This window comes from Palaemon carinicauda, chromosome 15 (assembly GCF_036898095.1).
Source record: "Palaemon carinicauda isolate YSFRI2023 chromosome 15, ASM3689809v2, whole genome shotgun sequence".
In the NCBI taxonomy this organism is placed as follows: Eukaryota; Metazoa; Arthropoda; class Malacostraca; order Decapoda; family Palaemonidae; genus Palaemon; species Palaemon carinicauda.
The window spans coordinates 74,048,580-74,074,881 of record NC_090739.1 but is presented as its reverse complement, the minus strand read 5'-3'; the positions used below and the strand labels follow the sequence as shown (position 1 = coordinate 74,074,881).

General features: G+C 35.4%; 1 protein-coding gene across 7 annotated transcripts in view; it reads left to right on the top strand.

Annotated features, from left to right (window-relative positions):
• CdGAPr (GTPase-activating protein CdGAPr) overlaps window positions 1-26,302 on the top strand; it is an 805,825-nt gene that overhangs the window by 598,586 nt on the left and 180,937 nt on the right. The window contains exon 1 of one of the 7 annotated variants that reach the window (XM_068388523.1): window positions 3,661-3,791. The exons of 5 other annotated variants lie outside the window; for them this stretch is intronic. The gene's annotated coding sequence lies outside the window, so the exon portion shown is untranslated. Of the gene's footprint in view, window positions 1-3,660; window positions 3,792-20,451; window positions 20,468-26,302 lie in introns of those variants that run through there. One more of the 7 variants, XM_068388524.1, reaches the window with a different exon arrangement.

Sequence of the window (26,302 nt, the reverse complement as noted above, 5' to 3'; positions counted from 1 at the left end):
GTGTGTGTGTGTGTGTTTGTATGTATGTGTTATGTAATTGCTTGTAGATATGAAATTAGTTGAACAAAATAGTCTTGAGGAAATAGTTAGCTTCTGCTTGTGCACATTGGCATTCTTATTCATTGGTGTAATTGCTTATATAAGATAAACAAGAATCATAGCTCCTAAAACATTGTTGTTGTCTGTTATGTTTATCGAAATCCCTTTTGCTTAGAGATGAGCCATTCGATGCGTGCCTACAGTGTGCACCCCGCTGTGAAACCTCCTTCAAGGGGAGGCGTGGCTCTGAAGAGGTTCATCATAGATACCCTTTTTTTCTTAACTATATTCTGTTTATATCTTAACCAACTACCATATATTCGACCTTGACTTTTTTTAGCCCTCATACCCTTTATTATTCGGTATCCCAGCAACCTCCCTCCCTCCCTCCCCCCCCCTCTTGACTCGCAAACACTTCCCTTTTTTATCATTGGTTACAAGGTTATCTGGATGCTGTCAACAGTAGCGTTGCTATTCATCGCTACGAGGCAAATTAAAATTATCCTGCATTCATCCTCTCTCTCTCTCTCTCTCTCTCTCTCTCTCTCTCTCTCTCTCTCTCTCTCTCTCTCTCTCTCTCGTTAGACAGAATATAAGGTTTTAAGAAAACCTTAACATGTAATAAATTAACGACTTTAATCGTGGCAGGTACCGTCTGGTTCGTCTTAATGAGAGGCGTTTACATTTTGGTGTGTTTTATTCTTTGAATATACATAATATAATATATATATATATATATATATATATATATATATATATATATATATATATATATATATATATATATAATCACATACACTAATGTACGCCACATATAGAGCTGAAAACCCTCCCCTTTTCCTCTCGGGCACCCTCTCACCAGAATATTACTCCTATTACCTCTCCCCCCCACCCGAGGGACGGGGAGAGACCGAGTAGTTATACGTCTGGCAATTCCGCTGAACGTGACTGGAAAGATGTATATATATATATGTATATATATATTATATGTATATTATATATATATTATATATGTGTGTGTATTCTGACACATGCTCTTTATTATATAATGTTATATAATGAAGATATTAGTGACTCGAATGGAACATTATTATGCTAGTTTATAATGGTAATAGGTTTCGTCTAAGCCATCGGTAATTTCAAGCATTATCATGGTAACAATATATATATATATATATATATATATATATATATATATATATATATATATATATATATATATATATATATATATATATATATATATATATATATATATATATATATATATATATATATATATATATATATCTCCCTGACATTGACATACTGTGGTTGACAATGTTTCAGCTTTATCCTTGGACGGAGTGATAATGTGAAATAAACTGAGAAACACCATGTATTTTTTTCTATATAAAAGACACCAGCTCATCTTTCTGGCCTGACGATTCTTCATCTCCTATTTCCCTTCCTGTGTAATTTCAGAGTTCTCATGACCTTGCTAAAGTTATGGTGGTGTTGGTGGGACTGGTGGCTTCGCCTTAGGGCACCCGTTCTGGTGAAAGTGTCGACGCCAAGTGGGATCTGTTCTGTCGCGTGAATTCTTGTAATCACTGATTTCCATGCAATACGGGAGGTGAATCGTTGGATTTGCGATTATTGTGAAATATGAACATCGAAATTTTGAAGTAATAGTAGCTTGTGCGCCTTGTAAAAATGGTCATTGCATAACCATGGACAAGGTTCATGACTAAGAGCCAAGCATCTCCAAGCATTCCTGTTTTAATACATATGAAAGTTTGAAGTATTGGGTTATGGTAGTTATAATATATTGTATCGCTGAAATGCTGTTTTCACCATTGAGAGAGAGAGAGAGAGAGAAGGTTTGTCATAATATATATGTGTACTTATAATCTCTGTAATAAATAAGAATTTTGCAAAATAGAGTAATGATATCTTAGTTCTTTTGTATACCCCTTTATAATTGTTATTTATCGCAGGTTATGTATAGTTTGTTTGTCATTCTAAAAAAATAAGGAAGTCGGTTTGTTTTATCCTAATTATTAAGATACTTTTCTTTCATTTTACTTTTGGATAACATATAAATAACAGGATATTAAGATTTCCATGGTCCACAATCATGAAAATTTTCAATTGTATCATAACGGCGTAAAGATCTAACTGTATTCGTTAGCATTCAGTTTTATAGTTGTAATCCGAGTTATAGCTCTAATTCTGGAAGTGACTCGGATTAGGTTGGACGTCATTCCTAAGCGTACCTTATGAAATTAGGGCAATTGGGCCGTCACTAAAAGTACTTCCATTGATTAATTCATTCATACTTGTGAACCTAAATCACCCTGGGTCGTCCAAAGGTTCTCCCAAAGTGGGGTCTCCCTCCTACCTATTTGATAGTAGAGGTCCTTGTTACGAAGTGGGTAGGGAAAGAATGACGAAATCTCGAAATCCGTTTACATTGGTTACTTCTGGAGCGGAATTGCTTACCGACTTAATTATTGCCTTGAGCTATTGGCTGGTTAAACAGTCTTTTCTTTCGCAAGAGCGCTTCTTTATTGTCTCGATGACCGACATACTCTGGTTGAACCTCAGATTCCGTAACTTTTACATTTTCTTTTCTATGAGGTCATTCTTGGTAACCCCGCTTGGCGTCAGGGGTTCGGCTTCGTGTTTGATTATTTCGCGAGTTAAAGGGTAAAGGTAGTTCATTTTGATTTCTGATACATTCTCTCTCTCTCTCTCTCTCTCTCTCTCTCTCTCTCTCTCTCTCTCTCTCTCTCTCTCTCTCTCTCTCTCTCTCTCTCTCTTATATATATATATATATATATATATATATATATATATATATATATATATATATATATATATATATATATGTGTGTGTGTGTGTGTGTGTATGTGTGTATACTTTTTTCATCATACACATATACCTCTGAAGAGATACATGCCTAAAAAATCCCCATCTCGTATATCAGTGAGTCCTCAGGGTGATGTTGCTAGTCCCACGCCCCTTTTCCTTGACCACGGCTGATGCTGGAACAATTTAAAGTTGGGTGGACTTGAATGATAGAGTAGAATCGATCTCAATCCTAGAAATCTGCAAGCTGCGTAATAGTATGTACCATTATATCATACACATAAATGTGCATTCATTCGTTTATTATCTGTGTTTAGTTAATCATCTTATTTTTGTCTTGGAATTGTATGGTTTCATTTCTTGGTGTGATGAGACCAAAATTTTGTTTCATAAACTTCCATAACATATTTCATTCAAGAAGAAACATCCCACCGATTACATATATCATCGTGATAAGAGAACATCCAAAATATTTTATTTGTTAGGAAACGTTTGTGCGCGTCACTCCCTTATGCAAAATGAGGCAGTTGAGTTGAATATTCACGTACAATATGAATGTAAATTTATTCGTTCGAAAGGCTATGGTGAGAACGTGCGTAGTTTTAGACATGGGATGGAGCATCAAAAGTGGACGATGGTGCACGGCATTCGTCAGTGGGTGGGGCACGTGCAGAGAAGAGCAGAGCACGAACCAGCAAAAGAGCGAACAAGGGAGCGGCCTGCGAGCTATGGTCCTCCGCCCCCGTCATGGCGTACACGTGGTGACGAGGTTGGGGACTTGGCCCATCACCAGTGTTGTTTCTGAGTCAGTGAGTACCGGCGGCGGCTCGGCTCTCTCGCCTCCCTTCGGCCGACCGACAGCGGTCATCGTGAATTTCGCCCAAAGTCGGAGTATTTTGTTAGTGAACGACTGTTTCGTTTTGGTGTCGTGGTGGCTTTTCGAAAATAAAGTACACAGAGTGTACTTGTGTGACGAGTGAATTTCGCAACAATAGATGTGCTGGATATTGCAGAGCGGAAAGAATGGCTGTGTTCACGTGTGTGTCACGGATGCAATAGGTAGCAAGATTTTTGCACCGCATGGCTGTGACTGACTTTTACTTTAGCCTTAACTACTATGGCAGGGAGTTAGGAGGGTCAAATATTGAAATTTGCATTTCCCCAAAAGTGATGGAATTGTTTATATATATATATATATATATATATATATATATATATATATATATATATATATATATATATATATATATATATATATATATATAATATTTATTGTGTTTTGATGTAGTTTTGAGTATAAAGACTGATTATAAATTAAAAACATCTAATATACGTATAAATTGTTATAACAAAAAAAAAAAGTTGTTATGAATCATATTGCACCAGGCCATAGTAGTCTCTGGCTAAGGGTCTAGACGGAAAACGAAGGATGTGAAGTCCTAGAAAAGAGGAGGAGGAGTAGGAGTGTCTGGAAGGAAAGGGGTTGGGGAGAGAAGGGTTTGTGGCTAACTGCGGCTGCCGGAATAAATGACGCTACAATTGTGATTACCGATTCGAACATGACGTTCTCCAATACTCAGGGACGGCCGTAGCTGCGAATTTGGGATGGGTTGCCATGGATAAGCTTACAATGTGGAGGGGCTTGCTAGACTTGAGTAGCACTCGGAACGTGCAACTTTACTCCCCGAGTGGTTATTGGGCGTTGCTAACCCGATGCTTGCTTTATAATAGGTGAGATTGCGTAGCGGAGCTAGAATTCGATAGTGTTTGATAGTGATCCAAATAAACTCGTACACAAGAAACATACTTTGGAAACCAATTTTAAATTCTCCATTCAGCAATCTGATAGCACAAGCAACTACCTTTTTATTTTATGTTTAGATAATCATCATCATATAATTCGTGCTCTTAGCTTTGCAGTATGTTCAGAAAGTATACACTTTTTAACTAACGACAGTCCTCAAAAGTCGAGGATTTCAAAAGATAAATTTTCAAAAGGCTAAGCAGCTTTTGGGTGAAATTTTGTCTTGACAATTATGGAATTTTGCAACGCTTGTTTTGCAGATTGTTACGCTACCTGCCTTTTATTTGCAACGTAAGAAAGTTTTATTCCTTTAATTGCAAGTCCTGTCTCGTCTTACCCAGTGACTTCGAAAAATATGGAAGATAATTTCTCAATTTTATTCAAAGTTTTTAATGGAAGATGTTTTTTAGCAATTTTTTAATCACTCATTAGAATTTTTATGTTTATTCGTGAGTATTAGGAATATTGTTTTTCTGTGTATGTGTAAAAATTTAATCGTAGAAAGGCAAAATCAGATGATTTTTTACTTTTCTATGTATAGAAATATCCTCTTTTTGATCTTTGGCGAAATATTACTTGATATTGAACGCCACTTTAAAAGAACCCGGGCCAATTTTCTGTCATTGAAATCTTTATTGGAAAATTGCTTTCGTGATTGACAAGTCGTTCGGAAAGAAGGTTGATATGTGTCTCTTGCCTTATTTTTTTTTCTACCATCTTCAATTCACTTTTGGATACGTGTCCTGGTAAATCCCTAGTCCAAAGTGCTGATATGATTTTTTTTTTTATTAGTGGGTGTTATGAATTTAAATGTCAACCATATTTTTACTCTTGGAAACCATTAATCTGAAATTTAGTTTAATGCTATATTTTATTTACAATTTGCCTTTCATTTCTGTTTTTACAATAGAAGAATGAACTCACGCACACTTCTATTCGGTGTGATTAATTGACGAATGTTTGCCTTAGAGAAAACAGCTGAGAAAGCGCACCACTGAAGGTCTTAACTCTTGAATGCTGCGATCTGTTATTTTTGCCTTTTATTTCAGGCTCCGGCATTCAAGTACAGTAATTTCAATTTCATAATTATGTATGTTGATAATTCTTTATATTGAGTATCAATGAAGACTGTAATTTTTATATTCTGATTTACTATTGTAATAGCTTCAAATAGTAGACTGTGGCTCGCTATGCATAATTTTTGTAACAGCGTCAAGTAGAGACAGGTTGTGAGAGAAATTTAATCTAAATCGATGTATTTGATCATATAATAACCTGAGATAGCGTTCCATAGGACTTTGTTAGCATTTTCATTTCATCACAAAAATAATGTTTAACAGCTTACCTTATAAATTTGTGCATTTATAGGGTGCTCCGTATTCCTCTAAAGTTCGACTTGTCAAAAGTCAAGTGGATGACCCGCGTACAACTTTTACATCGGAATAGGAAGTTTCTGTCTGGTTTCCAGGACAACAGCATTGAGTCACTCGGTCAGTAACTAGCCTGTCTGGCCCTATGGATTCCGGGTCATCGTAGAACTTTAGTGGGTTCAGGTGTGTCGATATTGATCTACGAGTCACATATTTTTCTGTTGACGCACTGCGCCCCCTACACTAATCTCTCTCTCTCTCTCTCTCTCTCTCTCTCTCTCTCTCGTGTGCGTGTGTAGGTCCTGGTATTATTTGTATGTCCAATTGATTCTCTTGGGGGGAAACAACCAATGTCTACGAGTCACTCATGAAGGCTCATGAATTCATATTTTGTTTTGAATAGTGTAATATGAAAGACCAGTGCCCTTATTAGTTATGCATTTAAGATATTTAAACGTTGTTATGCGTAGTGTTTTATGTATTTTCATTAAGTACTGAGATAAGGTTGTAAAATTTGTTAACTTTCAGATTCAAATACATTTCATGACTACGACAGTAGTGGTTGACTTGGTAGATGATATTTAAGTTTACATAGTCTTGAAGTTGTCATTGTATTTTCCTTTAAACGTCAGCAATTAAACAATTCAAAAGAAACCCAACAAAAAGGTGCTTAGCAGGCTTACAGGATCAAGAGCACTGGTTCGGTTAATCGTCCTAGTGTAATAGCTGTTGGTCTTTTACCATGAAATTTTAAGTGTATTTATCCACTTCATGGACGGAATATTTTTCCCATGGCCTCTTCTCTTGCCCTGTTAAAACATGGCGTGTATTCCTTTTGAGATTAGTGACCCCAACCAATCTCTTCCCTCCTCTCCTCCCCATGAGTTTCCTTCCTTGCCTTTGTGTTTTATCTCTACACAACAGAGTCAATGGATCCTGTAATCTTGGCAAAGAGCCGGGAGATAAGGGCTATCAAAGCTGATAGCTTGATATCTTGCAATAGGCTTTCTGAATTTTCACTTTTGTAGTAATACTTTCCCGCTCTGGTTCAATTTCACCATTCTTTGAGCATCATTGCAGTCGGTAAGTGTGCATCATCAGACACGTGCAACTGATTGCCCTCTGGAATTTGCAGTATGTCATAAGTCTTGACGCTGGGCTGATTAGGCTTTCACGCGCTCTCATTGTTGCCCTCTGATGCACAAATGACCTTTTGTGGGAAGGAAAGCCGAAACTCGCCAGGCTCGAACAATGGATGATGGAAAAAGATGCAAATTTGCAGTGATTTCATCTAATAAATATCTTTGTTGCCTTCATATGTTTGTGTTCGGATATGTTTTAATATAATTACCTGAATAAAGACGTGTCCGGATGGTTTGATGTGGATTTGGAAAGATAATTTAGTTTGTTAATACAGAGGTATTAAACAATAATAGGATAATTGTTGCTTATATTTTGTTCTCACGTATTCCTGCTTTTGAGATTTCAAACATGAGCAAATATATGTTCACAGAAGTAAGAATAACGTAGTCTTTATGTATTTACTTATATGTATATATTTGCATGATTAAAATATTATAGAATAAGCTTGGGAAAATGTATGTTGATATCCGTTTTTGGAGCGCTGATGCTGTGGTCTTTGTTGGAAGTGCCTGCCACAAATATCGTCCAAAATAGTTGGCGGTGAAGGTCTCTATCATCCGGCTTTTAACTTATCGCTGTTCATTAACGCTCTGCTTGGCATTCATGTTAATGGGAACATCACGCACTATGACCTCTCTCTGTTTAGCCAGAAGCAAAGGTAGATAACGCTGCACTTTGTCATGTGGCAGATAAGACTCCACATTAAATTTACTTTTTGAATAAGGTCACTGTGGGGTGTGGCCTCCCGTTTTCCTACTCCTGTGTCTTTGTTTGTAAACTTGTGCCTGTCTCCCCTCCCATCCTGATCTTTATCTGTAACAGTTTATTTCCTTTTTAACGGCCATCCCGTGGAAGACGCTTCATATACTGTACATATGATTGCTCAATACATTTTACTGCCTATTATTAATCTTGTGACCGAACTGACTTTTGTAATTTTTTTTATTATACATTTGAACAATGGAAGTTAATATGTATATTAACTTTGCTTATGATTAAAATTATAAGACTCATAAAAGGTTTAAAGGTTTAAAAGGTTGCTCATGAATGGCAGGACTATACCCTAGAGACTGACCATATACTATCAGCGCCTAACTTCTCTCTCCATCCAAGCTAGGACCAAGGAGGATCAGGCAATGGCTCCTGATGACTCAGCATGTTGACTTATTGGCTCCCCCAAACCCCCCATCCTTAGCTCACAAGAATGGTGAGGTTGCAGCCACTAAAGGAACTAGCAAGTTTGAGCGGGACTCGAATTCCAGTCTGGCGATCTCGAGTCAATGACGTTACCCCAACCAACAATGGTGTTTTGATCTACTATTTGTTTGTCCTTTCCCACCGAGTCATCTTGAATCCTTCATATCCGTTTACTTATCTCCATTCCCTCTTCCTTTTTGCTCTCCATCCACATAAATTTTGCTTCATAAAACTACTGCAGGATTTTTCCCATAATTTTACCCCTATTGTGTTGGGCGCTGAATGGCCTCACAAGTCCTAACGCTCGGCTATATATCCTGAATTAATAAATCCCATCCAAATCCTCCTGCATGGGTGAAGAATTTTTGTCAAACTTGGTACAAATGCAGACCCATACATTGTTGGTCATAAACAGAAATCTGTATATTTCATTTTTCCGTCCGTCAGCCCTAAGTGTTTACTTAACATTTTTGTCATAGTTATGTAGGTTTGCAATAGTACAAATGCGGATCCAAGTTTCGTGAAGTGTTCACATCTTGAACCTTGCCTTAAAATTAGAAATAGGAGATAAACTCGGCATATTTGATATGCATTATCAACAAATCGAGTGGTTTGGTATAGGAATTCCTGACACACCTAGCCCTGAGAAAGTGCACCCTGTCACACCCTTACTGGGTGGCTAGTTCCTGTGTGTAGCCCTGACCCCCACCTCTGCTCTCTCCCCCTACACTACCTTTTTGGGTTACTCGCCGAGCAGTAAGGACGTGACAGAGTGCACCTCTTTCGAGGTGTGCCAGGATTTCCTTTGTCAAACTGTACATGTAGATGCAGATGACCTAAAGATTGTTGACGTGACATAGACGTTATCTATAATATTAGCTGCCATCGGGACATTGATTTTTCACAAATACATCACGTGATGAGATTCTTGGAATAACTTACATTTTCAATGGCAAGAACTGCAATGACTTCGAAATTTCGCGTGTCCTATTACTTTTTGTAAAGTGGTTGGGTGGGCTAAGTTGGTAGGAAAACAAATATATAGTTATTTGCAATGCTCTCTCTCTCTCTCTCTCTCTCTCTCTCTCTCTCTCTCTCTCTCTCTCTCTCTCTCTCTCTCTCTCTCTCTCTCTCTCTCTATATATATATATATATATATATATATATATATATATGTATGTATGTATGTATGTGTGTATATATATATATATATATATATATATATATATATATATATATAGACACAGTATTAGTGAAGCAAAATACAAATAAATTTGAATAATAATTGAATCTTGTTATCTTGGGTATAATCTTTTCATTGTTTCGTTACTTCGTCTTGCCATAACCCATAATCTCAATATAAATTATATTTATAAGTTATGCCAAGGTGGCACGAATAATGTGATTGGTGCGTTAAGTTTCTTATATTTTTTTTTCTCTGATGCAATCGCCAACAATGTTATAGGGTTTAAAGATTTCGCGCGTCTGCCATACCCTGGATATGGCAATGTGTCCTTCACCCTGTAACTGCAAGCAAGGAGGTCCGTGCCAAATGGGGAAATCGCTCTCGTGATTCTGTCCTGTTGTCTTGCATGTGTTGCTGAAGTTTGTGAACATCATTGTGTGATTTTTGTGCAATGATTTTTAATGTTAAACTTTAATTGTGAATTTTAACACTCTTAAGCAAAAGATAGATTAATTATTTATATATGAAACCTCATAAAGTTATTTGAGTAGTTGTCATTGTTTTTCGTATTAGTTTGTGTTGCCAACTTTGGCTAGTCTGCTTCACTACCTTTTTTTTCTACTACACAAATTGTGTACAATAGCTGTGTGATTTTTTACTTCAATGTCTCCATTATTCCGTTAAAATCTTTTTTTTATAGGATCAATTAACTACGAACCCTGCGCAAGATTTAACTAGGCAACCTGATTTAGTTTGTGATTATATCACAGCTTCTGTAAGCTAGAGAGCAATGGATGCTATTTAGATTCCGTAGATGCCTATATTTCCGAGCAGTCCCTGTTAGAAATGTTCCATTCTGAGCTTATCGAGATAAATACAAGAGTGCCGCTATATTACACAAATATAAATCTGATAACATTTAACGTTAGCGATAAACGTCTATCTGAAATACCGATTGATAAAACTGTAATCAAAGCTTTCATAAAAGGCCTATCAAAAGTAAGATTTTTTTTTTTTACTTCTTTAAACTGGATGTATCTACATAAGAATAATTAGTTATATATGAAATTTCCAGGCCTCATGAATTTTCTAAATAATCCCCATTTTGTAAAGCTCAAACTATGTCCGCGTAACATAGACAGGTTACGTAATTGGATACCTTGTTTGCCACAGTTAGCTATCGAAATGATTCCTTTGCATCGCCCTAGAATGTGCATCCAGATAAGACAGCCATTTACGGAGACAGAAAGAACGCCCTTTCATCCCCTCACCTCTTCTTATGGATTTCAGTTTATCTCTAGAATTTCGTTATTTAGCACCTGCTATCTTCTCGTCTGGTACTTGGGATGAGTTCTGATTCTCTGTCTCGCAAAGCATTGGAAACTCCAACTGTTGTCATTTAGCTTGACATCATTGACCTTCAAAGGTGTTCGTTCATTCAATGGATTTTTTTTTATTACCAATACCTTAAAGAGAAATTGGGTGACTCTATATCTGGGCTGTGCCCAATTGGATTGAAAGAATTTGTCTTTTATTAGGATGGCGTGAGAGTTATATTGCCGTTATTTGCACGAATACTTTTTTTTTTCAACCAGAAGTACATTTGCGTATAACCATTTTAACGTGTTAGCTTTCAAGATTGGTTTTAAGTTTATTTATCATGGATGATATTCACCTGTCAAATCTGTCATCGTCATAATTTAATTTTTTCTTGCTTTTAATATTCTTCGTTTTGTCTATCAAATTCTTGAGTGAAGGTAGGTACATTTGCAAAATTTAATTGAAACTCACAAAAACGTTGATTTGGCAATTCATGTAAAATAAAAGATTTTCAGTTTATTTTCATTACATTTTTTCATTAGCGATGAAGTCGAAGGCCCTAGATGTTAATTTATCGAAGAAGACATCTTTTCGAACTATAGAAATAATGTGCGACCTATTCGCTTAATGATCTCAGGTGATGTCATTCGCCTATCGGCACTTCAAACTTAGGCCTGAGGTGAGGGAGGAGGAAATTGTGGTCCATGACCGAGATAAACGCTACACGCACATCCACGCCTGTCACTTACAGGGCGGCCTCTGTGTTTGTTCTTTGTTGGAGGACCCGTGTTTGTTTGTTTTGAATGTTTCGGTTCTATATTGTTTGAGTGTTAGATCAAGTAGAAACAATTGTTAGTACAGTATATTTGTTAAACCTTTGAGCACGTTATGTATTAATTACATAAATACCCCATTAATGATATTGGGTGTATAATCAGCAATTAGATTTGTTTTCTGGTATGCTAAATATGCAGGGGCTGGGACTTTCATGTCGTTTCGTAGGTAAACAGATTAGAATAATCATTGCTATTACAATGAAATGCATTTATAGTAAATAATGTATTGCCTAATATACTGTAGTTGTTGACATCCCCAACAGTTACGATTTACAAACACGCTGCAAGGTCATTAGATACCAATTCAAAATTACACTGGAGGTTCTATTGTCTCTTCCCAGTATAGATATTGTAGGGCAAGTATAGTCTTCTCCACGTCTGCAGTTGATTAAAAACGAAGTTTTCCTTTGTGTTTTTTGTTCGAGTTCATTCTTTCTATCCTGATTGGCACAATTTGTCTATTTTTCTTTCTTGGTCAAGGAAAACTTGGAATTTTTTTTATATGTAAATGTTTTGGGTCTCTCTCTCTCTCTCTCTCTCTCTCTCTCTCTCTCTCTCTCTCTCTCTCTCTCTCTCTCTCTCTCTCTCTCTCTCTCTATATATAAAATTATATGTATATATATGTATGTATGTATATATATATGTATGTATATATATATGTATGTATATATATATGTATGTATATATATATGTATGTATATATATATGTATGTATATATATATATGTATGTATATATATATATATATATATATATGTGTGTATGAGTATATGTGTATATATATATATATCTAATAATTTTTGTGTATGTATGTATGCATGTATGTATGTAGAGTGTCTGCGTATAAGAAGAAAAAAAATTTACTAATATGTAATGACATGCATTGCATATAGTAATTGACGTTTGATGTACATTTCCCACTGCAGTTGAGAATAATCCTTATTTTAAAACTGGAGTATGTTGTATGAAAATTTTCCCTCTGCAACGAGATTGCAAATGACCACTCCGCATTAAGGCCATTACACAAATAGGGACATGTTTGCCCAGTTGCGGTGAATTCAGACGAAGGGAGAAGAAGATGGACGTGATGAACTCCTGCTCAGTGACCCACATTATGATGATGTCTGTTGGCTCCGGATGTTTGCCCATAATATTATCCGGCTGAATCAACGGAAGGACGTTGAGTCGATGCCACTGAGTAGAGCGATTCCTACTTGAACTCTTCTTAATCGGAGCTTATTAAGGATTCTTCTGACAGTAGGGTGTGCCTTGCTATTGGTTTCATACATTGGCTCCTTATTATAAATCTTTTCTCAATAAAAAGAAACAATGGGGTTTGGTGCCTGGGATAACCATTCCGTCTGTCATTAATATAGCATAATAGTGGTTGTTTACCGTTGTTATTTGGAAGAGGTTAATCGGGTTTATGATTCCGGTGATATGTTCTTGACACGAAATACATCTTGTTTTGAGTGTATTGATAGAGCAATTTTATTCTTGAGGAAGGCTCTTGAAGTTTGTATTTATCATTTTTAACCTTAACTCTCTTTGGCGATTTTTTTTCCAGAAATCGAATCTCACCCTTCAAGATAATGATAGTTTCTTCTCGACTAATGATTGATGAGTGTCTGGTATACAGGAGATTCTCTCTCTTGATTATCTGGGTCACCATTTCGCAATTCGTCACGCATTTTTACCTAATTCTCGCCTGTCGAATTCTTAAGATGTTTTAATTCAAGATTTAACTACAGTATTTAGTGCGGCAAACAGATGAGTATGCTTGTATCGTCTTCATATTTTCACACGCCTCTTCCTAAATTAGGATTATCGATTCAACTTCTGGGTACAAAATGTAATGTTACTTCCTCTTAATTTTTAGATACATCCAGCGATGCACGGAAATTGTAATAAATTTAGAAATAAGAATTTTAGTCTAGTATCTGGATTCAAATTAATATTTTAGATTAGAGAACTGATAAGATTATATTCCTTTTGATCTAATTTCAAGTCGTTTTTGTAGTAATTAAGGTTCAATGAATACAAGTATTTCAGTGGATTGAGAAAAATGAAAGGAACCGTCGTTTTTCCATTATTTGTGAAAGTTCTGTAAAAAAAAAAATCAAATTTCTTCGACCAAGTACATTTTACTCCTTGGACCTATACATTTTGAATGGAAGGATTTTATCTCTCTCTCTCTCTCTCTCTCTCTCTCTCTCTCTCTCTCTCTCTCTCTCTCTCTCTCTCTCTCTCAATATAATTACATGTAATTGCTTCTGTAATCATGATAGTCACGAATGCTCTGCTTTTTTTTCATGAAGCAACTTTTCAAGTGATTTTATATCATATACTTACCGAAACTTTAGTTTGAAAATTTATTCATTTTCTTAAGAAGTGCTTAAAAATATGTACATGTATAGAATGTATGTATGTATATATATATATATATATATATATATATATATGTATATGTATGTGTATGTATATATATATATATATATATATATATATATATATATATATATAGTGTGTGTGTATTTATATACATATATATATATATATATATATATATATATATATATATATATATATATATATATATATATATATATATAATATATATATATATATATATAGTTTTACCTCGGCTAAATTGGAATTTTATGTGAATTGTCTAATTATGGAGGATCTTTTTTTATATTAGTCTACAAGAAGCAATGCAAGTTGATTGTACTTAAAACTCAGGATTCTTTTTATAGACGTCAAAACTGAAATTAAATATTTTTTTAGATAAGTAATTAGGATCTCGTGATATTTTCCAGAATATGTTTTTCATATCATGAAACTCGAATATGTGAATGAATGTTTTAGATAGCGTATGTTAGGCTGTGAAGTTTTCAGTTACTATTTTGTCATGCCATCTGGTATCTAAATTATGCATTAGCAGTTTGACCTTTTCAAATTGCAGTGAAAATGAAAGGAAGGCTTCCTACTAAAAGGTTAATGATACAAATGGGTTTGCTTTGTGCCACGCATTCATGTCATGGTTTCATCAACCCTCCCCCCCCCCCCACACACACACATTACCTGCTCTTACTCAAATGGAAGTTTTTTTTATTCTTTCATTACCCGCCTTGTATGTATATTTTAACATTGTTGTAAGGTATAAAGGAAATGAAATTAACAAAGAGCTTGAAGTTCCTCTCCCGCAATTATGCCTTTTAGATTGTTAATCAGATTCTTTAGATGCCTTTTCTTGTCTTTCACGTTGCTTTTTTATACCATTATTAAATGCCCAATTATCTTGTGCTGTAAGATTTTGAATTGAATTATATATTTCGTTAAGCAAGCAATTAGTAATACCAGTAATGGAAGTAGTAAGTTATTATTATTGTAGTCGTTCAAGTTTGAAAAGTGCCAGAGGGAAAGTTAGGTTTTTGTGAACATTTATATATTCTGACTCGACGTAAATAATAAATTTTTAAAGCTAAAAAAATATTTTTTTATTTTTTTTTATCTTACTGTTACGAATCTGTGAAATTGAGTTTGAATGATATAATACATAACTATATAGCCGCTTTTGCGAGATGGGGAAGTTCTTGTTCCAGAATCTTCAATTGTGAACCAATAATTTCAAGGAAATTTTATCGGATTTTTTTGGTGATTTTTTTTGCTTTTGATACCTTTGAAAATGTAAGAAATAAAAATCACACTTGAAGATAATCAATATTTACTGATTTTTTTTATTACCGTAGCTGTATAAACTACAAATGCAGGAAGTGCATTGTCTAGCATAATGATATTAGATTACTTGTAATGTAATTTCATCTACGCTGACTAGCTGTAAAGAACGCACCAGGATATGTCCTTAATTAACAACAGCTTCTGCCTTCGGTACGCAGCAATGGTTATTTATAGAGTCTTGGCAGAACTACAAACAACATGACGTCGTTAGCGATACGACACAAAAAAGATCACCAGTGGAAGAGGGTAAGTTGCGATGCCTTGACGCCCCGTATATCACTTGGCGTGGAGCATTCACATACCTACATATGAGGAGGGCTGATAGGCAGACTGGGTAGGGAGGTGTGGGTGGTGGAGGAGGAGGTTTTTGCCTAGGGGAAGAGTGGTTTGATTGAAGGGGAGTGAAATATTTAGGAGAGGGGATATATGGGTCACTGGGGTTTAAAGGGAACGGTTCTAGGGATGTTTAGGGCTTATGAATTAACTGTGCCATTCCCCAGCTTTCAGCTTTTGATAATTTGCTCTGTTTTTAAGTATATAAGTAAAGTTTTTGACGAAATTAAGGGAGATCAAAGGACGGTAATTTACTTTGGGTACGACAGCAATTTGTTAAATATCTTAATTTATACGAATTAATTTGTACGAAATTAAAACTTTAAGAAGATTATTAATTATTAAAAGTGTATATTATTAAATCTATGTTTTTCTAAATATCTTATGCTGATAAATTGAGAATTAGGTCCCCCAATCTTTAAATTCTATCCTTTGTTTTGCCTATGAATTAGTGTATAGTCTACATTATCAGTGTCTTTATCCATTTAATTTGTACGCGTATTTTTAAAGATTTAGTTTGTTTGCAAACACATTTATATTCACTCTAACATTAGTTACAGAAATTGTAATGTTTTTAATACAGAAAATTTTTTGTCGCCATGGGTCTTATTGTTTAGGCCATTTGAGAGAAACGCTGAGGTGGATGACGATGACATTAGACGTTCCTCCTGGAGACATTGCATTAGCCATAGGGGCAATAAAAGAGGGGAATAAAACGATGGAATAGATTGGTTAGAGAAGTAACAAAGGGGAGCTAAGAGTAGGTAGAGAGATCTGGAGGGAATTTGGTGCCGGAGAATAGAAATGAATGGCAAGAAAGGAAAGAAGGAAGAAAGAAAGAGAGGGTGCCAGAACGACGGAGATTAGACATCGCAGGAGGGCCAAGAAAGGGGGGAATTAGTCTGAAAGGGCAGTCGTAAGAACGATCTCCCATTTAATGGATTAAGGGATCTAAAGGGCCCTGCGGGAGTGTTTAACACACGCAGATGATGAGGGGAGTCCTTTGAGAAAAGGAAAGATGTTAGGTCGTGTCCTTTATTGAGAAAAATAACGTTTTTATGACCGTGTAACGGCGTTGCAGATGATAGTAACTTTTTGTTATTACTTTGAGGATTTTAAAGTCGATGAAGGAATCATCACACCACGATACCTCTTTGTCTTTAAAGAATTATTTTTACTTTGAAATAGTTTACTACAAATAGATCTATGTTATTTTAAGTGTTAGAAAGATTAGGGGATTACATATTCAGCCTAGTGAACTCGAATAACGTCAGTGTCTTAGTAGTAACTCTTCTTATTTCTGTAGCTTCCACTAGAGAGTTTTTTTTTTTTCTTTTACTTCCTATCAAACGTATTTCATTAAATATGATTGACGTAACTTCAAAAATCCATCTTCCCTGAAAAGCTTTTAAGGTGAAATAAAACTGTAAAATATCTCTCTTCATTTTTACCTATAGTTTTCTAGAGGGTGATTATGAGCATGAATTATTAGGGCGTATTCCAGTGCACTATGTAAATTAAAGCTACCTCTTTTTCATTTGTGGTTGCGAGGCATCATCTCGTTTATTTGGCCAGTAAAAGAATATACATTTGTTTGTCAGTGCTTTCGGATTTGTTTGAGTCTTAAGTCAATTATTGAAGATCTATTCTATAAGAATGTAGAATCGAAAGCTTTCATAAAAAGTGGGAAATCTTGCATGCGAGGGCCAACGATAGAAAAGAATCGTAAGTCATCGTTCCATTCCCGGCCTTTAATTCATGAATAAAGGAAAAATTCATTGTGGATGAAAGAGCGTGAATTGATTTTGGTACTAAGGGAGTATTTTCATCTTGTAATGAAGGTGAAGGGCGCTGGGTATAATTAGTGTCAAAGAAATCGTTACGAACCTTGGTTTCGTGTATTCAAAACTCGCCTATCATGGAGATATTGTTGCAGTGACTGCAAGGTCTTACTACTTTTCCCTTATTACCAATGAGGCTCTGGTATTGATTTGTTGTTGATTTTTATTGACTGTATATTGCCTTGTCCGTGACCTCTTGATGTTTAGTGATGGATAATTAGAAGAATTTATTGGATTAGTTATGATTGATTTATGACGTTTGATTGGGGGGAATTGTGAGTCGTCTCATTAACAGTGACTAGACAGGTTCTTACGTGAATTAAGTTTTCTTTATTGGTGGGTACAGTTCTTTGTTTCCATATGTTTTTTTTTTTTTCATCAATGGTCTGTTTTCAAGTATGCAAAAAATTAATATTTTTTGTTTTTCAAATAAAGTTTACAAATGTTATGTGCAATATATTAATGATGTGACGTGCTCGTATTTATTGCGAAATTGTGATTTCCAAGATTTTCTGTTTACATCATCAACCTTGCCCATTTATGTTCAAAGTACTACCGGAATACAATATTGAATCTTATGCCTTGACTATACTTGGTTATCTTGCTCTCAATTATATAATAGCAACTTGTATTATATATCCTCTCTATCAATGGGATAGGTTGCTATTTTTACTCCAACATGCATCACCCTTCATCACCTGCAGGTACAGTGACAGTGTTAATTCCAGATCTAATCGGATGATTGACTTTCTTCATTTAAAATTTTCTTCCAGTCTCGGCGTCTTCCTCTTTCAATAGGTTCAATCTAATAACTGACCGATTTTATAATTATTTTTTCTTAAGCATTGATTAAATTTTGTGATTATCTCTTCGGTCTCCTATCTGTTGAGAATATATTACTTCTTAATTTAAGAAGTAATAATGTTACTCTGTCTCCTATTATATTTCAGGCTTTATAGGATTTTGAATCCATCTGTTTATTTGAAGAAACTACTTTAAAAGCTTCTGCTTATCATGGTTCGATACCTCTTCTGGTTCAACTTATTTAGCTTTTCCATTTCTGTTTCCTGTAGCACATACCACCTCGCATGGAGCATCTTAACAGGTCCCAAAGGTGATAAAAGCAATTAGTTTATGGGCACAGCAACGGCAGTTGTATTTCCATCTGCGCTATCACACCGACAGCAGTAACATTAGCAACGGCGCTACCTTTTGGGTAACGCAAATAGCAGGCGGCCAACTGTCATTACCACCTTCATGACTGTCAACACCACACTATGTTGTGATGAGGATGCCAGTGCCGTTCACCACTAACCCTCTCTCTCTCTCTCTCTCTCTCTCTCTCTCTCTCTCTCTCTCTCTCTCTCTCTCTCTCTCTCTCTCTCTAGGCATTATGAGGAGATCAGATGAAGCATTTGGGGTTTATCCATCTGTTGCTGATGATGTGTAGCCCAAAGGAAGGGCGATAGGTCGGGGCTTAACGGGATGTCAGCATGGCATTTAGTTTTGGATCTCTACTGAATAAGATAAATGATGATGAAATGTTCCAAATAAACAGAGTTGTTTTCATAAGAATTCTATACTGTTTGCAGACTTTTATTCTTCTCGTTTATTATGACTATCAAGATTATCTTTATTGTTAGTTTTATATTATTATTGATGGTGTTATTGTCATAATGACCATTCTTCTTTTTCTTCATATTGTCATAATGATCATTATTATTATTATTATTATTAATATTATTTCTGCTTTTGGAGATAGGGTTGGGAGAATTATTATTTTTATTATTATTATTATCATTATTATTATTATTATTATTATTATTATTATTATTATTATTATTATTATTATTTCTGCTTCTGGAGATAAGTTTGAGAGAATTATTATTATTATTATTATAATTAATTATTTCTGCTTCTGGAGATAGGGTTTAGAGAATTTTTATTATTATTATTATTATTATTATTATTATTATTATTATTTATGCTTTTGGAGATATGATTAAGAGGATTATTATTATTATTATTATTTCTGCTTCTGGAGATAGGGTTGAGAGAATGATTATAATTATCATCATTATTACTATTAGTATTATTACTATTATTATTATTAATATTATTACTATTATTATTATTATTATCATCATTATTTCTGGTTTGGGAGGTAGGGTTGAGAGAATTATTATTATTTTTATAATTATTATTATTACTATTTTTACTAGTATTATTGTTGTTATTTCGGCTTTTGGAGATAGGGCTGATAGAATTATTATTATAATTATTATTATTATTATTATTATTATTTATGTCCTTGAAGATGTGGTTGAGAGAAGGTAGGCCACTTCTTGGGGGGGGGGGAGAATAGTCTTATTTGTGTGCGTTTTTATTTTCCGGACTAGAAATAATGACCTCGGTCTCAGCTCCTGTTGAAGGAGAAGGATAAGGGCGCGAGGGAAGAGGAGTCGCTCGGCTAATCTGACACGCGCCCATGCCGTTCTCTCTTCCCCTCCCCACAAACCCCCTATCTCAAATGCCCCGATCTAGTCCTAGGTAGGTTTTACCCCCCCCCCCCCTTATCTCCTAAACACCCCCCCCCCCCGGCACAGGGTCTTCTGGTCCGGTACTACCTCCACCAAAAGTGAAGCAGCAGCGATGAGCGAGAGCAGCACTTTTAGTCTTGCTTCGTGAAGCATTTTGGTCGGTTCGTTTGGTGCACATTTTGAAATGAGTTACAAAGTTCTCGTTGGAAATATCTGTTATTTGAAAGATTTATAATCTAAAAGGAATGTCCGTTGTTTAGGAAGGTGGCTATTATTATTATTATTATTATTATTATTATTATTATTGTTGTTGTTGTTGTTGTTAGTGGTGTAGCATCCATTCTGTTCGTTTTATAGTGGTTTTTTTTTTATTGATTTGTACAAAGAAACCTTGAAAGAAGAAATGTGCCTCAAACGTGTTAAACATGACAAAAACAAAAACCGCGGATTTATGTTTATCTTGATAAAGGTGAAAGTTATTTTATTGTTTTCAATTGATGTTATTACTTGGCCGTTTTATCAATTCATTTGGTAGTCGTTATAACAGAAACGATTTTTTTCTAGTTTCATTATTATTGAAAATATTTTCAGTGTTTTGAATTAGTCAGTTTTGTGAAAGATGATATTTTGATAATGTGGGACTGGAATAATCCAAAACTGTAATAAATCTAGAATGACACGCGAGTTCTGCAGAACAGATTGCGTCAATGACCCTGAGGGATATCCGTTGTTTTCAAGGGATAAGAAAGAAGAGAAATAAACAGTGAAAACAGTTTGTTTACGTGCTCTTGGCCGATGTGCATCCAGAGCTTTATTTATTCTTTTTTCATTGATCTGACTTTATATATTAGTTAAATCTCGCATACTTGATTTATTAAGATAGACAATTGTATTTTATACGTCAGTGTTTTTAAATTATTTGGGTTCGATTTTCTCGATAATGTTTCTAAGCACCTCTCGTAAACCTCTCATTTGTCCCAACCCCAGAGCACGGGGTTGTTGTCTTTTGGGTTATCATCCTCCTCGTCGCGATATTACTTGGCATGCAAGCCTCCAGCAACTTGCTCTGCCTCGATTTTGGCCGAATATGGAGGGCAATTTGATGGTGTCTACGTGTTGTTGCTCCTTAGAAGTTCACTGGAGCATTTTTTCTGATTTTTTGTAGTTATTGCTAGTCTTCTCTTATCCCTCCAGCCTGGCTCTCATTGTTGGCTCGCTGTAGATTTATTACTAGTTTTACGGGGGCTGTCTGTTGTCTTATTTAAAAAGAAATGAAACTCGCAGGGGTACTATTTTTTCTTGCAGCGTTTCCAATACATTTAGTCAGGGTTTAGATATAATGATTTGGGTTAAACTTTTTGGTAATACCAACCATGTCTGGCCTTTTTCTTTTACTTCTTCTTTTGTATAACTAAGAATGCAGTCCTGGGGAGGACAGGTCTTCGTCCTTATTGCTGGCGCCATTCCCCCGTTTGCATTTTTTATTTCGACTCTCATCTGCTTTTGGTAAAGACCGGTGATGTGCCGAACCACTGCTTTTAAACGCCTCTCTTAATTTTCATATGCATGATTTTCTGGGCACCTCACGATCTGCTCTTGTTCTCTTCTCTGGGTGTTATACCTGATCTTGAAAAGTATTCTTGTTGTAACTACTTTAAAAACCTCTTAAATGAAAATATCTTCCAAGAAAGTTGTTAATCTTTTCATTCGTGAGCCCATATTTTAATGATATTTATTTCAAGTATGGAAGTATTTGCATAACATAACTTCCTTTTTTTTCTAAAGAACCTTTCAGATCTATTCAGTTGTAATCCGTCTGAGTTTATTACGGTGTTCATACTCATAATTGCGGAGGCACGGGATGTATTTTCTTATTAATCTGTTAATGTCAATGTTTATCTTTTATTTCGCGCTATTGGAATAGCCAACAATAGCTTAACAAGCAATTGAAATGTCATTAATCTTGTTCATTCTGTTTTGCATAATTTGACCTTTAGAAGGTCAAAAGAAAGAAAAATAGTTTATTGTGTAATGGAATGATATTGGACAGGTGTGTCATATTTGGCTAGCACTCTCAAAAGAATAAAAAAAATGTGGATGGAAGAGAAGAATATTTTTTTATTTACATATTTGAAATGTATTATGACAGTTATCAGTCAAGTATTTTTTTTCCATCATAATTAATTGAGTTATTTGCGGAGCGAAGCAGTACATTAGTGCAAGGGACCTCATTAGTTGGATAGTGTCATGTTGGAATTTCCCATTGTGCGTAATGTGTGGCATTGGCGTAAATGCTGTGTCTTTCAGTCAGGGTCTTACTTCTTCTGTCGCTTCTCAAAATATCCGCAGAGATAAATCCCAACAGCTCCGTTGTGGGAGCTTTAAAGAAGAGGAATTTAGCTTGGGACTTTCAATGGGACATAACCGAGACCTTAATTACTCGTTTGGCACTCAGTGCCATGTTAGTTTTATGTGAAGGGGTCCATTGGACGAGACCTTCGAGGGATGGCACCAACAGGATCTTGGTGATGGGGGAGGGAGGTTGGATGTTACAGATAGGGTTAAGGGGTACCGGTGGCTGTTCAGAGAAACCCCTTCTCACATTACCCATTCCCCTTTCCGCCTCCTCCTCCTCCTCCCCACTCCTCCTCCTAGTCACCTCCCTTCCTTCAGGTTCATCCCTTCCTCCTTCCCACCCTCTCTCGTCAAGGTCCATTGGTCTACATTACTCCGGGCCTCCCCAAGTATTGTTTTAGTTAGATGTAAGGAGTAGGAGCTTTTATTTTTATTCTATTTTTTTTTTTTACCTTTTTTACAAGTCTTATGTTTATTCTGTAAATGATTTTTTTTTTGCTTCAGACAGACGTGATGCAGTTGATATTTTATACTAATTACGAAATAAAATATGTTGTTGTATCCAATTTCTCTGTATACCAAGTGTTTGTTTTGGTTCTTTGGTTTATGAACAGATAAACAACATACCACAAAGAGTAACCGCTCCTATCCGGGTAAGTTTAGCGATGCTGGTTTTGGTCGATGTATTATGTAAGGCCTAGTTCTTGACAGTTCAATTTCAAATTCGAAGTTACGTAAAGGTGCAGTGATACTTTCAGTATGATCACATGTATGGGGACTTGTTATGGAGGTTATGATTCTCGTCCTGCAGCTGGGACTTGATACAGAGTAAACCAATCCTAGAGGGAAATCAATCTTCTGCCAAACAGGTAGGGTTGTGTATTAGACTAAAATAACTTGATCATAGTCCTGGCCACATTCAGTTTGTTTTTTCGCGCACTTGTTCTTGAGTAAGACACCACCTCTGATAGGGGTAACCCACTTTGCCTCTATTTTGGGCGTATATTTGCGGTACTGTTTCTTCATATACATTCGAACAAATTGTTCTTATAAAGAAATCAGGAATAGGTGTTGGCAGAAAAATGGACCATTGGAACATAATTGATACGTTTATAATCTTTTAGTTTTCATAGTCGTTTTGAAGTTTATCTTGAAGAGTTTTATATAATATATATATATATATATATATATATATATATATATATATATATATATATATATGTATATATATATGTGTATATAGGTATATGTATATATATATATATATGTGTGTGTATATATGTGTATGTATATGTATATATATGTATATGTGTTTGTATATGTGTATATATATGTGTATGTATATGTATATATATATATATATATATATATTGTATATATATATGTGTGTATATAGGTATATGTGTATATATATATATATATATATATATATATATATATATATATATATATATATATGTGTATATATATGTATATGTATATATGTGTATGTATATGTGTATGTGTATATATGTATATATATATGTGTGTATGTATATAATATATGTAAATTAATTATGCAGCGTACATACTGTATATATACACACTTAGTGGTAACTTTAAAGTTTACCTTATTTGTCTTCATATAACTCCTTCAGTGTCTGCAATCTAAGTGCTTAGATATGTTTTTTTATTTTTGGGTTGTAAACTAACTTGGTATTTGCTCCCAGACTTGAAAGCACAAACGACACCAAGTCGACCTTTGTAATAGGAGACAGAGTTCGAGCATGTCTCCATTATAGAAGGGAAGAGCACTTGATGCTTTTTCTCTGACCCCAACGTACAGATAGTACGATATTGTTTCAAGGAGGCCCCAAGTGTCGTCGTCGTTGTGGTTATAGTGTATCGGACCTCCTGTTACATTCTCAGACTCTTATAATTGGAGCAGAGGTCTGGTTTGGTGGAGAGCGATAAGTAGAGCATATGGAGACAGCGAGGTGCTATTAGAAGACACAGCAATTGAAATCATAAACACCAAATTGATGGTGCCCATTTTGAGAGGGATCATTTTAAATAAAAAAGAAAAAACGTCGTCGAGTCTTACTATGTAGAATAAGTCCGTTGTTGTAAGGTTTCTCCCAAGCAGGAATGTTTGCTGTTGGGTCGAGAAACTCGAGAGATTTTATAAGGTAATATATTTTATGATGCTGAGAAGAGTCATAACCAAACTATTTTAAGATAAGATATGATTTTATGGGTCATTTTGCTATAATACTCGTGAAATAAGATCACGTTTTATGAAGTGATAGGTGTGGTAACGCTATCTAGTGATCGTGCCGGTTGATGGCTGTATTACGTAATTGTTTTCCTGCTTCTAGAATCCCAATGCCAATTTAATTTTTAGTGTAGGAACCATGTTTATTTGGCATTTGTTTCTACAAAATATTTTACGAAAATTTTAATTGTATGATAAGGTAGTTTCAGTTTATACTTTTAGATCATGTTGAATGGTTTTGTTTTTTCGGTTTCTCATATTAACCGCACTGTTGTAACGTATATTCCCATTATGTTTTATCTATGCATAGGCTTGTATCCTGGTTCCGGCAACTCTTACCATGGGGCCTGATTGGTAACGTCTGTGCCCGGTGTTTGCCAGTCGGAGGTTCGAGTCCCGCTCAGTCTCGTTAGTACCATTAGTGTCTGCAACCTTACCATCCTTGAGAGCTAAGGATGGAGGGTTTGGGGAGCATATAGGTCTATCTGTTGAGTCATCAGCAGCTATTGCCTGGCCCTCCTTGGTCCTAGCTTGGATGGAGAGGGGGCCTGGCCGCTGATCATGTATATATGGTCAGTCTCTAGGGCATTGTCCTGCTTGATAGGGCATTGTCACTGTTCCTTGCCTCTGCCATTCATGAGTGGCCTTTTAAACCTTCAAAGCTCCAGATTTACTGTTGTTCATGTACCAGTAACGGAAAGAACTCCAGGTTTCGGCAATGTTTCCCTCCAGTATCAAAACTGACAGTTTTTGTTCTCAACGATTTTCTCAAAAGTGCCAAATGATCTTAGTTTCTTATTCGATTGATTCTTGCAAATGGTTCATAACATTATTCCCAGCACTGCTGCTCATGATGGCACCCATGAAGATCCTTCTGGTTTTTACCATTTTTCTAGCCCCTTCACCCATCTCTTTCCTGGTCTCTTTATCCTTCTCCATATATCAAAATGATCAAACCTCCATGGATCTTTGAACAGTCTTTACATTTATAAGAATGTGAATTTGTCCATAACCTTTGCAACACGGCGGTTTTTTTTTTTTTTTTTTTTTTTCTCTCAACCATACTCTACCTTCATAATCCACATATATCATACAAACAATGCATCTTAAATCCTGCCTTCTTGTTTTACTTTATTTTACAAGGCAACAACATTTTAGGGTCATTAGTAAAAATATCGCGAACCCCCTTCGAACATTCCTATTGGTGCTTAATTGTCGCTATTCTCTTCAAAAATAGAACAGAGGTATCTTTCTGTGACCTTTCTTTCATCGTTTATTACCTGTAACATTTGCACTTCAATATTTGTTTGTTTCGTATTTAAAAATTTTCCCCAACATTCATACCAGCACTCATGACGCTTTCTAATATCCACCAACCCTTTTAACGTAACTTGACCGCTGGCGCTGATCAACATTATCATTCTCAAGTGTTAGCTATTCCGCAGTCCCTTTTTATGACCTTATTTTCTTGGCCAATTTATTTGTGTCTA